The sequence below is a fragment of the Lissotriton vulgaris genome, chromosome 9 (assembly GCF_964263255.1).
Source record: "Lissotriton vulgaris chromosome 9, aLisVul1.2, whole genome shotgun sequence".
In the NCBI taxonomy this organism is placed as follows: domain Eukaryota; kingdom Metazoa; phylum Chordata; class Amphibia; order Caudata; family Salamandridae; genus Lissotriton; species Lissotriton vulgaris.
In genome coordinates, this window is record NC_141697.1 from 1,056,633,397 (window position 1) to 1,056,650,950 (window position 17,554).

At 46.6% G+C, this 17,554-nt stretch overlaps 1 protein-coding gene across 2 annotated transcripts in view; it reads left to right on the plus strand.

Annotated features, from left to right (window-relative positions):
• FBLN2 (fibulin 2) overlaps positions 1–17,554 on the plus strand; it is a 632,659-nt gene that overhangs the window by 101,126 nt on the left and 513,979 nt on the right. The window lies entirely within an intron of this gene.

Consider the following 17,554-nt stretch of genomic DNA (forward strand, 5'->3'; position numbering starts at 1 on the left):
CTAAATCCTGTGTGAGGTGGCCTACAAATCCAAGCTCTCCCACATCACTTTTATTTCACTTTTTCCATTAAAAATAAGATTACAAGAGCAGGAGTTAAAGTGATGTTGGTATAAATGTTAGGATTGGTGCAACCACAACATTTATGTACAGTTAGGAGTTGTAATTACTACTCTTACTTTAATCTTTGCAATCTTTGTTGAACATTCTGCACCTACATGATTTCACCAATTAGGCTACTGATCATTTAAAGGAATTAATGCCTTTAGCTTTGATTTTTTGGGCCAACTTTGACGTATTTTGTCTCTTACTAATCACTGACTTTTGACAAGATTCAGTTTTTGTGACTATTCACCAGTGGCGGCTTCTCAGCAATGGCGGTGGAGCGTCACCTCACTTCTCGGCTCAGAGCCAGCAAATGTAAAATGAAACAATGTAGTTGCATCGTTTTATTTTGCATTTGCCGGCTCTTAGCCAACACTGTAAGGAGGGGCGGGGCCTAGTCATGGCAAGGGGAGTAGGAGTGCTACGTGCACTCCTGTCCCCAAGTGCTCATGTGTGTTTGGCCGGCCGTCTCAGGCCGATGAAAACACACATGCGCTCCTAGGTTTTCTCCATCCCAGCTGCATTGAGCAGCCAGACTGGAAAAATACCCACACTGGTCTGAGCAGGTCGTCTTTTGAACCCACTCAGGCCAATTCCCACGCTGCTCTGCAGCACAGGGATTGGATGGGAGTCTGTCCCCTGGACACAGGAAGAAGAGGAGAGGAGGCGCGATGCTGGAGGCGACCGGTAACTGAAGGTAAGTTTTTTTTGTTTAAAATCTATAATTTCTAACCAGACCTCAGCCCAGCCCACCACGCGACCCCTCTCCCCCCCCCCCCCTTGCGCTCCCGCTGCACCATCCTTTATTTGTGGCGGCCACCACTGCGATTCACAGAGGAATTTTGAAGCACTAATGGAGTAGTCCTGTAGTACTCCTTTACATACTCTCACACGCCTTTGTGAATTAGCAGAAAACATCTAAAATGGAAATACAATTGACAGTCTCTCGGCGATATGATATGCTAATACCAATGTAGCTTTGATGTTGTTCCTTGTTGATAAGATGGTGATAAAAATGTGCCTAAAATGGGACTATTCAGTGAATACATCTTTAAAATTTATATAAATAGGAAAGAACTGTATTTTTGTTTCCACTTTTGCTACTAGGGAGTGTGGCGTTTCAGTACTGATTCACAAAGGCATGTAAGAGTACGTAAAAGGCTACTCTTGTAGTACCACTACCCAAATGATTATAATAGTAAAAATAAAACAAATGGTTCACCAGAGGAGGTCGCAGGATATGTGACATCATTTACTGAGTTGTTATTGGGATCAAAGCACATGTATTGTCCCTGCTGGAATGCCTGTCATTTTGGTGAATTGATGTCACTGACAATGTGAACATCTCACACCGGACAAGGAACAGCTTGTCAATGTCGATGTGCTCTGTATATTCTCTATCCACATATATGGGAATTATTCTCTTTAGGGACTGTGAGGAGTCATCTCCTGATAGTTACATACATAAGCTAAAATATACATAGAAAGATATATCAAATGACCATAGCCCATTGTCCCTTTATCTGCCTATCTCGCATCAAGCAAAGGATTACATTGAAGACACTATGGGCCTGGTGCACAAACTGCATTTTGTACTATGTAAAGTTCACAAACTAAAAATGGACTTCTCAGACCTAAAGCTGGAGACGTCTAACTCACTGAGACTCTTCTGTTGATAATGCTCTTCACTTCAAATGCACGAATGACCTGGAAGGTAGCTTAAACCCCACAATTCTGTAAGGTGTTGCAGCTTCATCTTTATAGGTCTTGACTGCTATGCAATCACAGAGGGTTCAGGCATCATAAGTGCAGCACCTGCTGAGGAGTGTGAGGGTCCATTGCATCTCAATTATTTATTTATTTTAAATATTTTTGTAAAATGGTGCATACCTCATATGGTAGCCTCAGTTGTCTGTCTTTTACGACCAAAACTAGGGGCCCCATTCTCCATGCTTGCCTTAATCCCTTCGCTGCGCCCGTAGGCCAACGGCCATCCTGAGCACTACCTCCGTAGTGCTGCTCACGTCCGTTGGTCGACGTGGCCCCGCCCATCTAATCAAACCGCCACACTGCGGCGGAATTCGCACCGCGGTTAAGTGGTTAATGCCTAAGGCATCTTTACTGCACCCCTGACCAACTCCCTCTCCTATGTAACCCTCATAATCCTTAAAGTGGTTTGAGGCGGCTTCGTTGAGGGTTTTATACAGACAAAAAAAAGTTACATGGATTTTTGATTGTCCACTAAATGTTAAAAAACAAGATCCCAAAACAACAGGACAACCTTTTGATTTCAGAATGCTATCCTTAAATACACCACAGCATCAATTTATTGTTAAAACAGTTTACATCTGAAAACATGGTTCACATTTTCTACAGATTAGAAATACCAACTGAAGGGTCAGTGGCAGGCAGAGTGTAGGGCCTATCATGACTAGGGCACATAAAAAAGTAACAGACGTTTTTTTTTTCTTGGTTATTCAATTGGGATGCATTGTATGAGGCCTTTCATAGACAGACCTTGGCTCATATTTCACTTCTGCCTCTAAGTAGTTAGGAAGTTTATGGTAAACGTGGGATCCAGGCTGTGTGTGGCCTTTATTGCACTTACGAATGCAGACTCGGTCGCTCTCTTGACATATCAGGATACATATTTCATTTATGATACATTTTTTATGAAATGCAGTGCCATGTTTCATTTTTCCACTTCTTAATACTGTTGTTCTTGAATGCAAACTTTTGTTTCATGAGTTTCCCTATTTGGCAAATAGGTGCAGGAAGGCAGTTCATTAAGTCTGGGAGTGAACTGGCAGCCTCGCAGGTATCAATGCATTGTGCTACAACACCGTTTCCTTCTCTGATAATAGTCGAACCAAAAAGCAAGTTCCTAATTCAGTCTGACACAATTATTGTGACTGGTTGCCAGAATACACTTAATCATAAAGTATTGAAAACGACCTCGCCCTTTCCTGCTAACCTGAGAACCAAAACACGCTGGAGTCTATGCTTTATTTTCATTATAACCACTGGATTAATTCTAAATCAGAAAGTAGGCCATGTAGGTCTTGTTTCAGAGCATCAGAAAGTAAGTGACACTTTTTTATCCAACATAAATTAATTCAAATGTGATGGAAGCCGACGCAGAAATTATGTTTTCACACATCGTAATTGTTGAAACAAATAATGCTACAAGTTAGTACAACCCAGTCTTTCTATTTATTTAATAGGGGAAATGTAAAGTTGGCCCATGCATTTACTGATTAGAGAAATGTAATTAGAAAAAAAACGACAGATAAGCAGGCAGTGGATTAATTGAAAAATGTATTTAAAACTCATTAAAATACATTCACGAGCCTAACATTGGCCGCCTCAATTTCCATGTTTTTCCAGTTCAGTGTTTTTGTTCCACATATTTTCATGAATCAAATTATTTTATGAAGGTTTAGAAGCTTCTCGGAGAGACGTTAAATATTTTATATATTTCTTCTTTAGGTATAAGTGATGTATGATAGACTGGAGTTATGATGAATCTAAAAGAAGAACACTGTATGCAATGTGCAAAGTGCAAGGATTTATCATTTAACCCCTCCCATGCTTGTGACGGAACCGCTCCGTCACAAGCCTCGGATGGGCTGTGCTGGTGACGGAACGGTTCCGTCACGGCCCTCTCGCCGCGCCTGCGCTAACGTTCTGTAGCGCGGGCGGGGCCGTGACAAACCGTTCCGTCGCAAGCACAGCTCACCCGCGTGCCGTGACGGAGCGGTTCCGTTGTAGAAAAAGGTACAGGCAGAAGACCCTTTCCGCAGTTGCCCGGCGTTAACTGCCTCTATACCCATTCAAGTTACCAAACAAAGAGGCAGGCGCTGGAGACCGGAAGGCAGGAAACAGAAGTTTTTATTCCGACGGAGCAGAACACATCAAATCAGACAACAGGGTATCTTCTCGAGGTGCTCTAACCGCATCTCTGAGGCCTGGCCTCTTATACACGAGTTTATTACTTTATTGCATAAAACACATCTCTGTCAACCCTTTGATGTACGGAAAGACATCCTCGGAATCCCCGCTTCAGGCCCGTTCCCACACACATTTACAGTTGAAGTCCCCACCCCGGTCACAACAGGTGATGATTATCGCACAGCTGGACATTCCGCCGATTCACGGAATGTGTGAGGTTGATCGGATCTCATGGGGTGGGGGCTTTGATCAACTCATGGACCCCTTTACGAGTGAAGCTTCCTACTGTACAGGAGGGGGGGCAATAACAGTATCCGCAGGGCCAAGTGGCGGCCTGGGAACGAGTAAGACAAACGGGCACAAAGGAAAGGGTGTTTTTAGCAAAGGATCCGGGATCATGAAAAGAATGGAGTGAGGTGTTGCGCTGGGAACAGGATGGGATTCCGAGGCAGAGCTGCGTGGTAGAGGGGTTTATGACCCAAGGCATGTGAGATCGGGGGCTGTCAGCGTGCGGGGGATGCTTTGCGAGGTCAGGAGAGAGAGAGAGAGACGCGCTGGCTATCAGCGAGGGGCAGGGAGGCCGTGGTGCTCAAAATGGTTGCCGCTTACGCGCACGAATGGGCTCAAAAAGGGCAAGATGGCGCCGATAATGTTGACGTTTTCGGCCTATCTTTTAACAGTCCTCCCTTTTCAACATATCTAGCCAACTTGCCTACTCAATGTCAATCTTCATCAAATTCCTAACCTCGGCATCATATAATGCTCCCATGCGTTCGTTTCCAAAGTCCACAGTCTTGGGGCAAATACAATTTGTACATAAAGAGCATAGAGGTGGCAGGCATTGAATTCCTAAGCATAGACTGCATATTACAATTACAGTAATCAAGATAATGGAAAATAGTCTCCAGCCCCAGTTCTTAACAGTACTCCAGAACCATCCACCAAGCGACCATTCTTCCTGCTCCTGGTGGACTTCTGAAGAGAGTCTGTGGAGGTGTTCAATGGCCTTGTACACTGAGGGTGAATTGTCCGGTATATATGTACAGCAGCTGGACCCAATAATGCGGCATGCTCCACCACGGTCCGCAAGAACCACATCTAGCACAAGGCGGTTCTGGAGTGCTACCAAGCGGACCGCTTGAAGCTCGGCAGTGTTGTTAGCAAGGATACCAGCTGTGATGTTCATTGTTGTCTCAACTGCGTGAGTCAGATGTCGGATGGCACGGCTGTTTGCCATCGGGCCCCAGAGCGGAACAAGTCCCTTCATAGCATCGAGGAACTGTGCTCCTGTTGAGTCGGCTTGTTCAATGTCCTTGGCTCGTTTTTGTCTGTGATGATTCGCTGGAGCCACATAAGTCGGAGGAAGGATGAAGGAGATGAAACAAGTACCCCCCCAGCCTTTGGGGAGCCAGGTGTAAGCCTTTGTGCCACAAACGAAATACATATTTGGAGAGGATACAAAGGAAGGTGGATCGGTGGAGTCCAAAGTTCTGGTGAAACGGCAGGCGCTGCGGCCTACCAGCTGTGTCCCAAGCCCTTCTATGCACATGTGGCCTGTGACGTTGATGACTGACAGGGCCACAGTCAGAGTGGCAGCCGTTCGTTTCCGCAGGTAAGAGAAGGTGGGTCTGTTGGGATTGTTGAACACCTGCATTTCAATTCGTTCTTTAGCAGGGATATCCATGTGGATTGAGTCGTTGGAGGTCTGCGGGCAGAAGTGTGTCTTTGTCTGGTTTCGCCAGACCCCATGATAGAAGTGTGTCATGGTTTTGCCGGAGGTGGCATTGTCTTTATAGCTTTCTTGCAGGAGGATCAGCCAAGCAAGGCAGGAGCCGTGAACTGAAAAGGGTGAAGGGATGAAAGGTATCGAGTGTCCAGTGGCGTGGGGTAGCAACCCACAGATCCAACAGTTGGTGGCGTTGGTGACAAGATTGTGCTGGTGCAGCAACTGTACAAAGGAGTTATTCCAAAACTCCTTTCGCCTCTCTCTGAGCTGAGGAGAGAGCGAAATCAGATAATGTTCCTTCATGGTGGTAGGCTGAGCAGTGGTCAGGAATGTTTCATGAGCAGGTGCATTTTCTTCCACAATCCAGAGTGTGGTCATGAGGAGAAAGCAGAAAAGGATTGTGATGAAAAGTGCAATTGTCTTTGAGCTGTGGAGTCTGTCTGTTTTTGGGTTCCTGTAGTGGGTATTCCCTGTTGCTTCCATCATCTTCTTATTTGGCGCTTCCATCATCTTCTTATTTGGCGCTTCCATCATTTTCTTATTTGGCGCTTCCATCATCTTCAAGGTGCTCGGTAGCGGGCAGAACCACAGACTTCGTTTAGCTTCTCTCCAGGTGACCCTTGGTGGTGTTTAGGTCACCGTTCTGAGATTTAACTTAGTCCGTGGTCTACTTAGCCGAAGCTCCCTCCTTTCGACGCAGGAAATACCCTTCTCTGGATGGCACAGTGGGATCAGAGAATTTTGAAAGTTCAAGTGCTTCGGTGTCAGGATAGCAGGTTAGCGACGGTCGGTCCTTGTTCAGGAGCTCTTCTTGGTTATCGATGCTTTCTGTTGTGGCCAAAGTCGAGGAGACCTTCTTGCAGTGGTGTGCGTGCAGCCAGTGCCGTTTCCCCTCCACACGAAGAGCCGTCCGGGTGGTGAGCAATACTTGCCAGGGGCCCGTCCACCGGGGTTCCAGACTTTTTGCTCGCTGAAAATTTCGGATCAGCACGTAGTCCCCAGGTTGGATGGTGTGACCCGGACCCCTGGAAGCATCGGGGAGGGCCTGCTGCACCTGCTGATGAATGACAGACAGAGTTTCAGTTAATTTATACAGATAATCAGACATTAGGACGTCTGGGACATCATGAATGGAAGTCGGTTTTGGTGCAGACCAGACGCTCATGGGTCGGCCGAAAACAAACTCGTAAGGTGTCAAGTGGTGCTTGGTGGGGGTGGAACGCATCGATAGCAATGCCGGGGGAGAGCGTCTGGCCATTTCAGTCCTGTGGTAGCTACTATCTTGGCTAGTTTAAGCTTTAGTGTGGCATTGTGTCGCTCGACAAGTCCAGCAGACTGGGGGTGGAAAACTGCGTGGAACTTCTGCTTGATGCCCAGCCCCTTTATGATGAGCTGGATGACTTCGGCTATGAAGTGGGGGTCATTGTCGCTCCATAAAATTCAACAAAGGCCGTAGCGAGGGAAGAATTCCTTTAATAGTACTTTTGCAGTGGCCATGGCGGTGTTGTCACGGGTTGGGTATGCCTCTACCCACTTGCTAAATGCACACACCACAACGAGTACGTATTTCAGGCCTTGGCATCTGTCTAGTTGAATATAGTCCATCTGCAGGACTTCAAACGGGTGATTTGGGACCCCAAACCCTCCCCGGGGTACTACAGTTCCTTTCCCGGGGTTGTGTTGTAGGCATATCAAGCATTGTTGGACCAGGCGTTTGGCGGAGTCTGTGATTTTATCATTGTGCCAAACTCTGGAGACAAGTTCAATCATGGGGGCTGATCCTATGTGCGCGGGGGAGTGTGCCATAGTCAGTATAGGAATCAGGTAGGAGTCAGGTAGCAACCATTTGTTTGTGTCCTTTGTCCGCCAGCAGCCTTCGTCGTCTTTTAGTCCTACCCGTGTCCATTCAGTCAGTTCATGTTGTGTGCTAGCCATTTGAATGTCTCTAATAGTGTCCCTAGCGTCAGTCCATTTTTCTGCTTGTGACCTGGTCACGTACATACGTGTTGTCGTCCTGTTTTCAGCTGTCGTTCGAGCAGTGATGTCGGCTAGTGCATTTCCCTGTCCAATAATGTCTGTCACCTTTTTGTGTGCCTGGCATTTGATGACTGCAAGCTTTTTGGGGAGAAGGACAGCTTCGATCAAGGCGGAGACTAGATCCCCATGCAAGATGGGTGTGCCGTGCGAGGTCAAGAATCCCCTCTCCCTCCAAATGAGCCCAAAATGGTGAACCACCCCGAAGGCGTACTGGCTATCGGTGTAAATGTTTGCTGTGGTTCCTGCTGCTAGAATGCAGGCTCGTGTCAGGGCAATCAGTTCCGCTGCCTGAGCGGATCGTTGCGTGATGCGGGCTGTCTCGACTACAGTTCGAGCCGTGGTGACCGCATAGGCAGCTGAAGTGGTGCCATCGGGGAGTTTGATGCAAGAACCGTCCACCCACAGCTCTCCGTCAGGGTCAGGAAAAGCTGTGTCTCTGAGGTCAATCCTACTTCTAGTCTGTTCGTCCGTGAGAGTCACACAGTCATGTACAGGGAGCACTTTGGGATCGTTCTCTGGTAAGGGTAACAGAGTTGCCGGGTTCAGTGTGGTGCATCTTTTTAGGGTGATATGGGGTGCAAGCAAAGTCAGCTCGTATCCAGTCAGTCGTGCACTCGTCAGGTGTTGCGTCTTGGTTTGGTTCAGGAGGGTGTCAACTGCATGGGGTACCAGTACTGTGAGGGGATTCGAGAGTACGATCCCCTCACTCTGTCGGATAGAGATAGCAGCGGCAGCTACAGCTCGAAGGCAGGCAGGCAAGGCTCTGGCTACAGGGTCAAGAGTGGCAGAGAAGTAAGCGCACGGTCGTTGCTTTGGGCCAATGGACTGGGTCAGGACAGATAAAGCGCACCCCTCCCTTTCGTGAGTGTAAAGGGAGAAGGGCTTTGTGTAATCAGGGGTACCTAGGACAGGGGCCGAGCAGAGGGCATCTCGTAGTTCCGTGAAGGAGGTTTGGCACTCAGGGGTCCAAGGGAGTGGGAAGGGGACATCTTTAGCTAGCAGAGAAAGCAGCGGTTTCACAATGAGTCTAAAGTTTGGCAACCACTGCCGGCAGAAGGAGGTGAGGCCTAGTAGGGAGCGAACCTGTTTCTGAGTCTTAGGGACAGGAGTTTCGAGAATGGTTTGGATCCGGTCGGGAGTGAGTTTCCTTCCGTCTTTGGACAAAAGGTGGCCTAAGTAAGTGACCTGGGGTTGGCAGAACTGCAACTTCTTCTTGGAGACCTTGTGGCCGTTTTCTGCAAGGAAGTGTAGGAGTTGAATGGTGGCTGTGACTGCTAGCGGAGTGGTGTCGGCCGCCAAAAGGATATCATCGACGTATTGCACCAACACCACTCCATCGGGTAACTGGACTTGATCCAGTTGTCTCTTGAGGGCCTGGCTGTAGATGCTAGGGCTTTCTGTATAGCCCTGGGGTGCTCGACAGAACCTATATGAGCGGGCTTTCAGGGTGAAGCCGAAGAGATATCGGCTGTCTGCGTGGATGGGGATGGAAAAGAATGCGTTTTTGAGGTCAATGACAGTGAAGGTGGTGGCAGTAGAAGGAATCAATGTCAGGATGGTGGTGATGTCTGAGACCACGGGGTACTGGGGTACCACCACTTTGTTGATCTCTCGGAGGTCAATGATAAAGCGGTATGCTTTCTCATCTCCCTCTCCTTGTTTCTTGATGATGGGCAAGATAGGGCTGTTGCAAACGTTGCTAACCACTTCCTCTACCACTCCTGCGTCTATCAGTGACTGAATAATCTCTACCAATGCCTTCTCGCCCTCGGGCGATATACGATATTGAGGAAGTTTTGGGAGTGTTGCGTCTGGTCGGACAGTAATGTGTACTGGGTCAATCATCATGCGCCCTACATCCGAATCTGTTTTGGCCCACAGATACGGAGGCATAGCGTCAAGCAGGGATGTGTCAGCGTCAGTGATGGAAAACATGCGTCGGGGAGGGCAATGTCTAAGCAGAACGGGGTTGTCGTAAAGGAAAACTCGAACTCCATCTTGAGAACATCTAATTGTCGCTCGGAAGTGTTTCAATAAGTCAAGCCCCATAATGGCGTCAGGGCTATTGGAGGAAAGTAAAAACGTGGTGTCAGTGGTGTTGTTCTCTAAGTCGAAGAGGATCGGAGCGGACAAAGGGTTAGTGGAGGGCGTTCCATCGAAACCTGTCGATGTTATAAGTGAGCCAGACAAGGGTGCCCTTGGAATCAGTTATTTAGATAACGCACTACGTGTTGCGCCAGTGTCTACCAGAAATGGAGACTTTGTACCCAAGACCTTAGCAGTGACATAAGGGCCTTGCTGGTCAACATAGAGCTCGACTGGATCCCTCCCTTGCCCTAGGCAGTCCTATGCAAAGTCGTGGGCGTCATCGTAGTCAAATTGCTGGCATTGGTTCTGTCTGGGTCGATCAAATGTATTTGGTCTGCCTGATCTGTCGTTAGTCGTGTCATTTGGGGGCCCTCGCTGCTGTTCTCTATTTCTCGGTCCACTTGCTATGTCCTTGGGGTCTTTGTTTCTGATTATTTCCAAAAGAACCGGGCATTGGGATTTCCAATGGCCAGTCCCTTTACAGAAAGCACACTGGTCCTCTCTAATGTCTGTACGTCCAATGCGGGGAGTCAAAGTGCGGTCCTTGGGAGGTGCTGTCTTAGGGACGTTCGTCTGATAGTTTCCCCTGTATTGGTCTCGTCCTATAGTCACCCCTTGCAGTTGTGCAATCATCACCCTCTCTTTCAAGTCTTTCTTCTTTTTCTCTGTCGCTCTATCGTTTTCATTTTTCTGATGTTCATAATATTGGGCCATCTGGAGGATAGCCGCAGGTTTGGAGGCTGCCCAACTACTCTCGCTGGCCTGTAGTTTCTGGGAGACCTCCGGTGTCAAACCCTTAACGTAATTCTGGACAAACAGATGGTGTCCGGTTGCAGTGGTCATGTCCTGGCCGCTGTAATCGGAGAACACCGTTTCAAACCGGGAGAAGTAATCCGATACATCCTCCTGGGGTTTCTGGCGACAGGCAGTTACTATCGACCAGTCCACTTTCTTTTCTGGAATCAGGGTTTTTAATTTCTGTACGATTTTGTCTGGAAGGTCTAAAATAGATTTCAAGGGCTTTTGTCCAGGTTCTTGTTGTTTATCAATGCCATCGAGTTGTGACCAGGTATGTCCAAACAGCTCAAGGGGGTCGACTTTCCGGATTTGCTTCCACACATCAGCTGGTAGACATAACCCGAAGAACAAGTCGATGTCAGCCAGAGTCATAATCGTTGAACCTAGGGCTGTACCTAATTCAGTATAGAAGGCAGTGGGGTTTTTACGTAGGTCAGGCAGAGATTTCCGGAATGTCAGAATCTCTTGCCGGTCCCACGGCTGGTAGACCCAGTTGTACACTACCCTTCCTTTTGCATCTTTGTGGTTTGCATCATCGTTAGTCCCTTCACCTCGTGGAGGAACCCAGTAAGGGGCAGCTTCTCGTATCGGCATCATGGCGTTAGATCGCTCAGTTTGTGGTTCGGTTGCTACGGATGTCGTGGGTTTAGCTCCCGATCCTTGTTCAGTGAGGTGGCGGAAAACCTCAAGCGTTCGCATTAGGAGGTCCGTCACGTCACACTCGCCCTCATCCCCGATATCGACCTTCCGGTATAGAGTCGTTAGGCTCTCGGGACCTTTGTCTTGATATCGTTCCTCGTATGCGTTCAAGGCATGATAACACAGTCGAACGGTAAAATGTCGTCTGTGACTTCCTGTATACGAGTTAAACATATCCGTGATATACTCTTCATCTTCCTTTCTTTCTACCAATGTCCTTGCTATCTTGTCAATCCCTGCTCGCTCATCTTTGCTTAATCTGTTTGTTCTTGTAGAACCAGCCCTTCGGGTCTCAGGGTCGCCTAACGTTGTCGTTTGTGTAGTATCTAATACAAGGAGTTCGGCCGGCACAGAGGCCACGGGGGCCGAAGCTGTGGCGCTACTCTCGTTTGTGCTTGGGGATGGTGGGTGCTGTGCTAAGGGTTGGGAAGGGGCATATGGAGGGGGCATGTAGATGATCGGAGGACCTAGCAGCAGATCATCGTTGGCTCGCTGTTTCGAGGGTAATTCAGGGTAGAGTGTGGAGGGCGTTCTAACCGGACACTGGTTTGATGTTTCTATCTCTGGTTTCTGATTGGCTTCCTCTCTTTCCTTGATCTCTTCTTCTAGTTTCTTAGCAGCTAGGTGGGCTGCCTTTCGCAGCTCTTTTCCCAACCTACTCTCATTTCTCTTCTTACGCTGTTCGGTTTCTTTGCGCCACATGCCGAAACTATCAAGCATAGTGGGCGTTGTCTTGTTTTTACCAAGGGCTGTTTCTAGCGCGCTCATTTTATCATCATCGAAGGATCCTATCAGTCGCCACTGACTTTCTCGATCCTTTTTCGTATATTTATGCCACAGCTTGCTATAAGCTATAGCGATCAATCCATGTTTCATGAACATGTCCTTATTAGGGGTGCCTTCCAGTGGAGCCGGATGGTTCATCTCTAATAAGCGGTCCGGGCTAAACAGGCTACCAATCAGTGGGGAGAAGACAGGCATGACGGAAATGGGGACAAGAGTTAGCAATACCTATCTTATCACTGTGTGCAAAGACTAGACAGAATATTTCTATTCTACGTTGTTTGCAGGCAGTGAATACCTCATGAACCAATATCGAACAGTCAATGTTCGGTCAATCAAACAATCAGTGGGGAGAATAAGTAGGCCCGCAAAAGTCTGCGTTACCTACCCTTTCACCATCTGCAAAGAGGGAACCTGTTCTTTCCTGTTTGTAGACAGAGAATCTCCAGAAAATAATCCGCGAACGGTAATTCGGGTTCAAACAATTAATCAGTGGGGGAGAAGGATAGGCACGATGGATGACAATGGGGACAAAAGTCTGCGTTACCTGTCCTTCACTGCTTGCAAAGAGAGAGCCTGTTGTTTCTCCGTTTGCAGACAGCAAATCTCCAAACGAATCAACAAAGAGTAATACTAGTATTTTCCAAACAATCAAACAATCATTTCGCAATTCGTCGCGTTTACACGACCTTACCCGGACCGCATGGACAGTTTCTTGTCTTCCGAATCCAGCGCCCGATCGTCCTCTATTCTTCGTAGTCCTCGCGGCACTCCTGATGGTTCCCAGTCAGGACCGTAGATCACTTGAGAGAGGTCTGTTCGGAACCAGTGAAGTTCGGATGATCGGCTGTCAGACGAGGGTCTATCGGACAGGTGCACTCCCGATCGTTGCAGTCGTTCACTCTGTCGTCAGGACTCTCCCACTGGATCCACGAGTCGCTGATGGGCCCCACGTTTGGGACGCCAATTGTAGAAAAAGGTACAGGCAGAAGACCCTTTCCGCAGTTGCCCGGCGTTAACCGCCTCTATACCCATTCAAGTTACCAAACAAAGAGGCAGGCGCTGGAGACCGGAAGGCAGGAAACAGAAGTTTTTATTCCGACGGAGCAGAACACATCAAATCAGACAACAGGGTATCTTCTCGAGGTGCTCTAACCGCATCTCTGAGGCCTGGCCTCTTATACACGAGTTTATTACTTTATTGCATAAAACACATCTCTGTCAACCCTTTGATGTACGGAAAGACATCCTCGGAATCCCCGCTTCAGGCCCGTTCCCACACACACTTACAGTTGAAGTCCCCACCCCGGTCACAACATGTGATGATTATCGCACAGCTGGACATTCCGCCGATTCACGGAATGTGTGAGGTTGATCGGATCTCATGGGGTGGGGGCTTTGATCAACTCATGGACCCCTTGACGAGTGAAGCTTCCTACTGTACAGGAGGGGGGGCAATAACAGTATCCGCAGGGCCAAGTGGCGGCCTGGGAACGAGTAAGACAAACGGGCACAAAGGAAAGGGGGTTTTTATCAAAGGATCCGGGATCATGAAAGGAATGGAGGGAGGTGTTGCGCTGGGAACAGGGTGGGATTCCGAGGCAGAGCTTCGTGGTAGAGGGGTTTATGACCCAAGGCATGTGAGAGCGGGGGCTGTCAGCGTGCGGGGGATGCTTTGCGAGGTCAGGAGAGAGAGAGAGAGACGCGCTGGCTATCAGCGAGGGGCAGGGAGGCCGTGGTGCTCAAAATGGTTGCCGCTTACGCGCACGAATGGGCTCAAAAAGGGCAAGATGGCGCCGATAATGTTGACGTTTTCGGCCTATCTTTTAACACTGTCACAAGCACCGGACTGTCGTGCGCCCCCCCCCCCCTTAGCACTGCGGCGGAATAGCCGCCGCAGTGAAGGGGTTAATATATGATCAAATCTACTACCTTGGCAGATGAACTGGGCTGGTTGTAGGTAAACATAAGATTAAATAGCGAAAAAAGGTACCCCCAGGAGGCAGAGCTAGAGTACCCCGTGTGTGTCATAATGGGTGCACATTAAAAGGCTACACTTTGTAAGTTAAGTATTTACATAAGCCCCTAAGAAGAGCACTGATGGAAGGCTCCATATTGGCAACATGTGGAGGCACCAGCAAACTGCTGACACCACATATCGGATAATCCTTTTACATGTAATTTACTAATTACCCTGCATATGATTATGCTACGCTTGGGATTGGATCGTTTTCTCACATACATTTAAAGCACTTGCCACTTTGCAACAAAGATCATCTGACCCTTGGAAAACCCGATCCCTCAAACATTTGCAGTGGCTACTACCCAAACTTTCTATACTTCTAAGTATTCCATTCTAGTGAGTATACTGGAAAAGCCCACAAAGCCATTCTTTGCAAACTACTATTAGTTCCCAGGAAGGCAGTAGAGTATTTACACGAAGGGCTCAATTCTGATGTTGTTTGGAAAGCATTCCTACCGAATTGGTTCCTAAATGCCTTCCGGACGACTTGGATTGGGGGAGTCTGACTGAGCAATTTGGATGTATCCAGATGCTTCCAGATACAATTCGGTCAGACTCCCATTGACTTCAATAGGAGCCTGTGTTCCGAATGAGAACACAGGCTCCCATTGAAGAAAGAAGTGGTTGGGGAAATCTTGCACCCTGTGGTGGGCATCCCATGGTGATTGCCACTATGTGCATGGTTGGAAAGGGGGGCCTTGGGTACCTCCATGGGCCCAATTCGGAAGGCCTCTGGTGAAGGGGGGCTTGCTATGGGCCCCCAAAGACAGATTCCGGAAGCCAATTTGTTCTGGAGAAACAGATTCGGAACGGCTGTCCGAATCAGTCCTCGTACTGGCTCACTTGGAAAATGAGCCCATTGAGCTGTATGATTCGGCTCTGAAAGACATGACTTGTCCCAATGCCTTTCGGAACCGATTTGAACAGCCCTACCAATGTCCAGGCATCCTACTCAGTTGTTAGAAAGTGTGTACAATTCGGTCGGAAACAAGGGTGCCTTCCAAACAACATCGGAATCGACCCCATTATGTGTCCACACTGCAAGAAAATGATGGCATGAGAAGTTGTGGAGGTAAAAACTGTCACCCCTTTGAATCAACTCAGTGTAGTGTAGAGCAGTGTTTCACAAAGTTTCTTAGAACCCTGACCCACATTTTCGATGTTACATGAATTTTCTTTGAGTATTCTGTACTTAGGGCATAAAATATAGCTGTTGATTTAAGATACATTGGCCAGGATGTTGAAAAAAACTGCTTAGTGCAGGCGGGGAAATTATGTGTGGGAATGTTTCTCTCAGTTGTGTTTCAGGGTCGTGAGAGAGGCAGAATCACAGAGGGTTTACTTTCAGCTGGGGGTGATTTTCTGCTCCCCCATATTCAAGTATGCGGTTGCAGGCAGAGTCTGGTGTGACCAGGGTCCAGAATTATGAAGGACGGAGTTGTGGACCTGATAATTCCAGGCCCAGAGACTTTGGGAATCTCTTAGTTGCTCATGACAGTATTTCCTGTGGAAATACCACTCAGATAAACTGCTAATGTGGCCTAACATGTCTGACCAAGAAGCTTGTATATTCAAGCGAACCCAAAAGTAGAGTGGATTTTGCTTCTTGTGTATCTTTTTGAGAGTTCCATCCTCTTCATCTTGCATTGTAATCTCCTCCACTTAGTAACCCCCCCCCCCTCATATAATCACCCAAACTAATTTTCCATTAATTGAGGTCAAACACCCTGAAATAGAATTTTTGAATCTTGGACTTGAATATCAAAGGCTTCGTCACACAATTGATACTTTGAAAGGGTATCACATTTTGGAAAACTTCAACAATTTATTTTAAAAAGTTAATTAATTCTTTCACTAATGAATAATTCATTGGGGCAGACAACTTACAGATATAACTGTATTACACTTCTATCTTTGATCAACAGCTAAGAATGTATCTGTTTTATACTTATAGCTCTGAAAGTTAAGCAATAATTTGAAAGCCCTCTGGATGTGTAGATTATTGATAGATATGAGATGCATGTAGTTAATTTCTACTTCTTGTTTACATTGAAGCTATGCAAAGATCATGCACTTTCCACCTAATAATTAGGCAATGCACAGATTATCCAAAATATTAAAATGTGCATGATTAATTTCCTCAAACATTTTACCCTAATCATCTATCATCATCATTACATTTTGAGTCACAGGCAACCACTAGGAAATCAAAGACACGAATCTACTAAATGTTATTACTGCTGTCCTTGAAAATTATTGTCTGCTATGCCTAATGATTTAGATTTTTGTCTCAATTCTTACCAGCTGGAAAAACTAAAAAGTAGACATATTGACAGTAAGAAAAATAAGTATTGTCTATAAAAAATAGTTAACTAGTATTACCCTCAAGACATATATGCATTAGATGCCAATTCAAAGAATAATCCTAAGAGAAAATGTATAAATATTATAAAATACTGGATAATTGTATTCTTGAAAATTAAAGAGGTCCTTTTCAGATATGACAACGCATGAGTGTAAACGACTAAATTAACTCTGTTTAATAGTTTGCCAGTTATCAACATGACACATCCACCAAGATGAGGCCTTTGTCACTGGTTTAGAATCTTATGGGTGCTTAGTATATGGCTGTGAGTGGCTCCCTCCAAAAAACAACCACAAACATGAACACCAGATTTAAGTCATTCACTGCTATGTTCCAGAATGATAAATGATTTATGACTTCTTCTGCAAGTTTGCTTTCTGGGATGAATATTAGCTAGAAAACTTGTTGTAAAATTAGCCTTTCTAGCGAACAAGCAAAAGTTCAGATGTTTGTCAATGATGTTACATAGATAGTTCAGATTTGTCTTGTATTCAACTTGATGATATTTTGACATGCTAAACCATTTTGTTAGGATGGCGTCTCATTTGTGCAACATAAATATAGGTAATACCCAATTTTATCTGAATACAAACTTGATGATACATTTTTAAACTGTCAAGGGTAACTTTGTATCTCAAAGTAGTTTGAGATATTTTGAATCAGTCACGTGCACAACAAACAATTCACTCATAAAATGACTTTAAACTGTTCCTTTGTAGTTGTAGGCTTCATCCGTGTATTATTTAGAGTCTCTCATTTCTACTGAAAGTTTCAAAGAAAAGTTTCTGATCAAGTTTCTTCACCGTTGGAAGTATTCTTGCTTCCGTAGGTGAAAGGTAATTTGTGGCCGGACAATGCCTTTCATTCCACCGGGCATTTGCCCATAGGCTGGAGCCATGTAAGTTTTTTTTAATGCCAAGGCCTTTAAATGTGCCTCTCTGTCACTTTCTCCAGGTCCCCGAGATTAACTGTTGCCGGCAC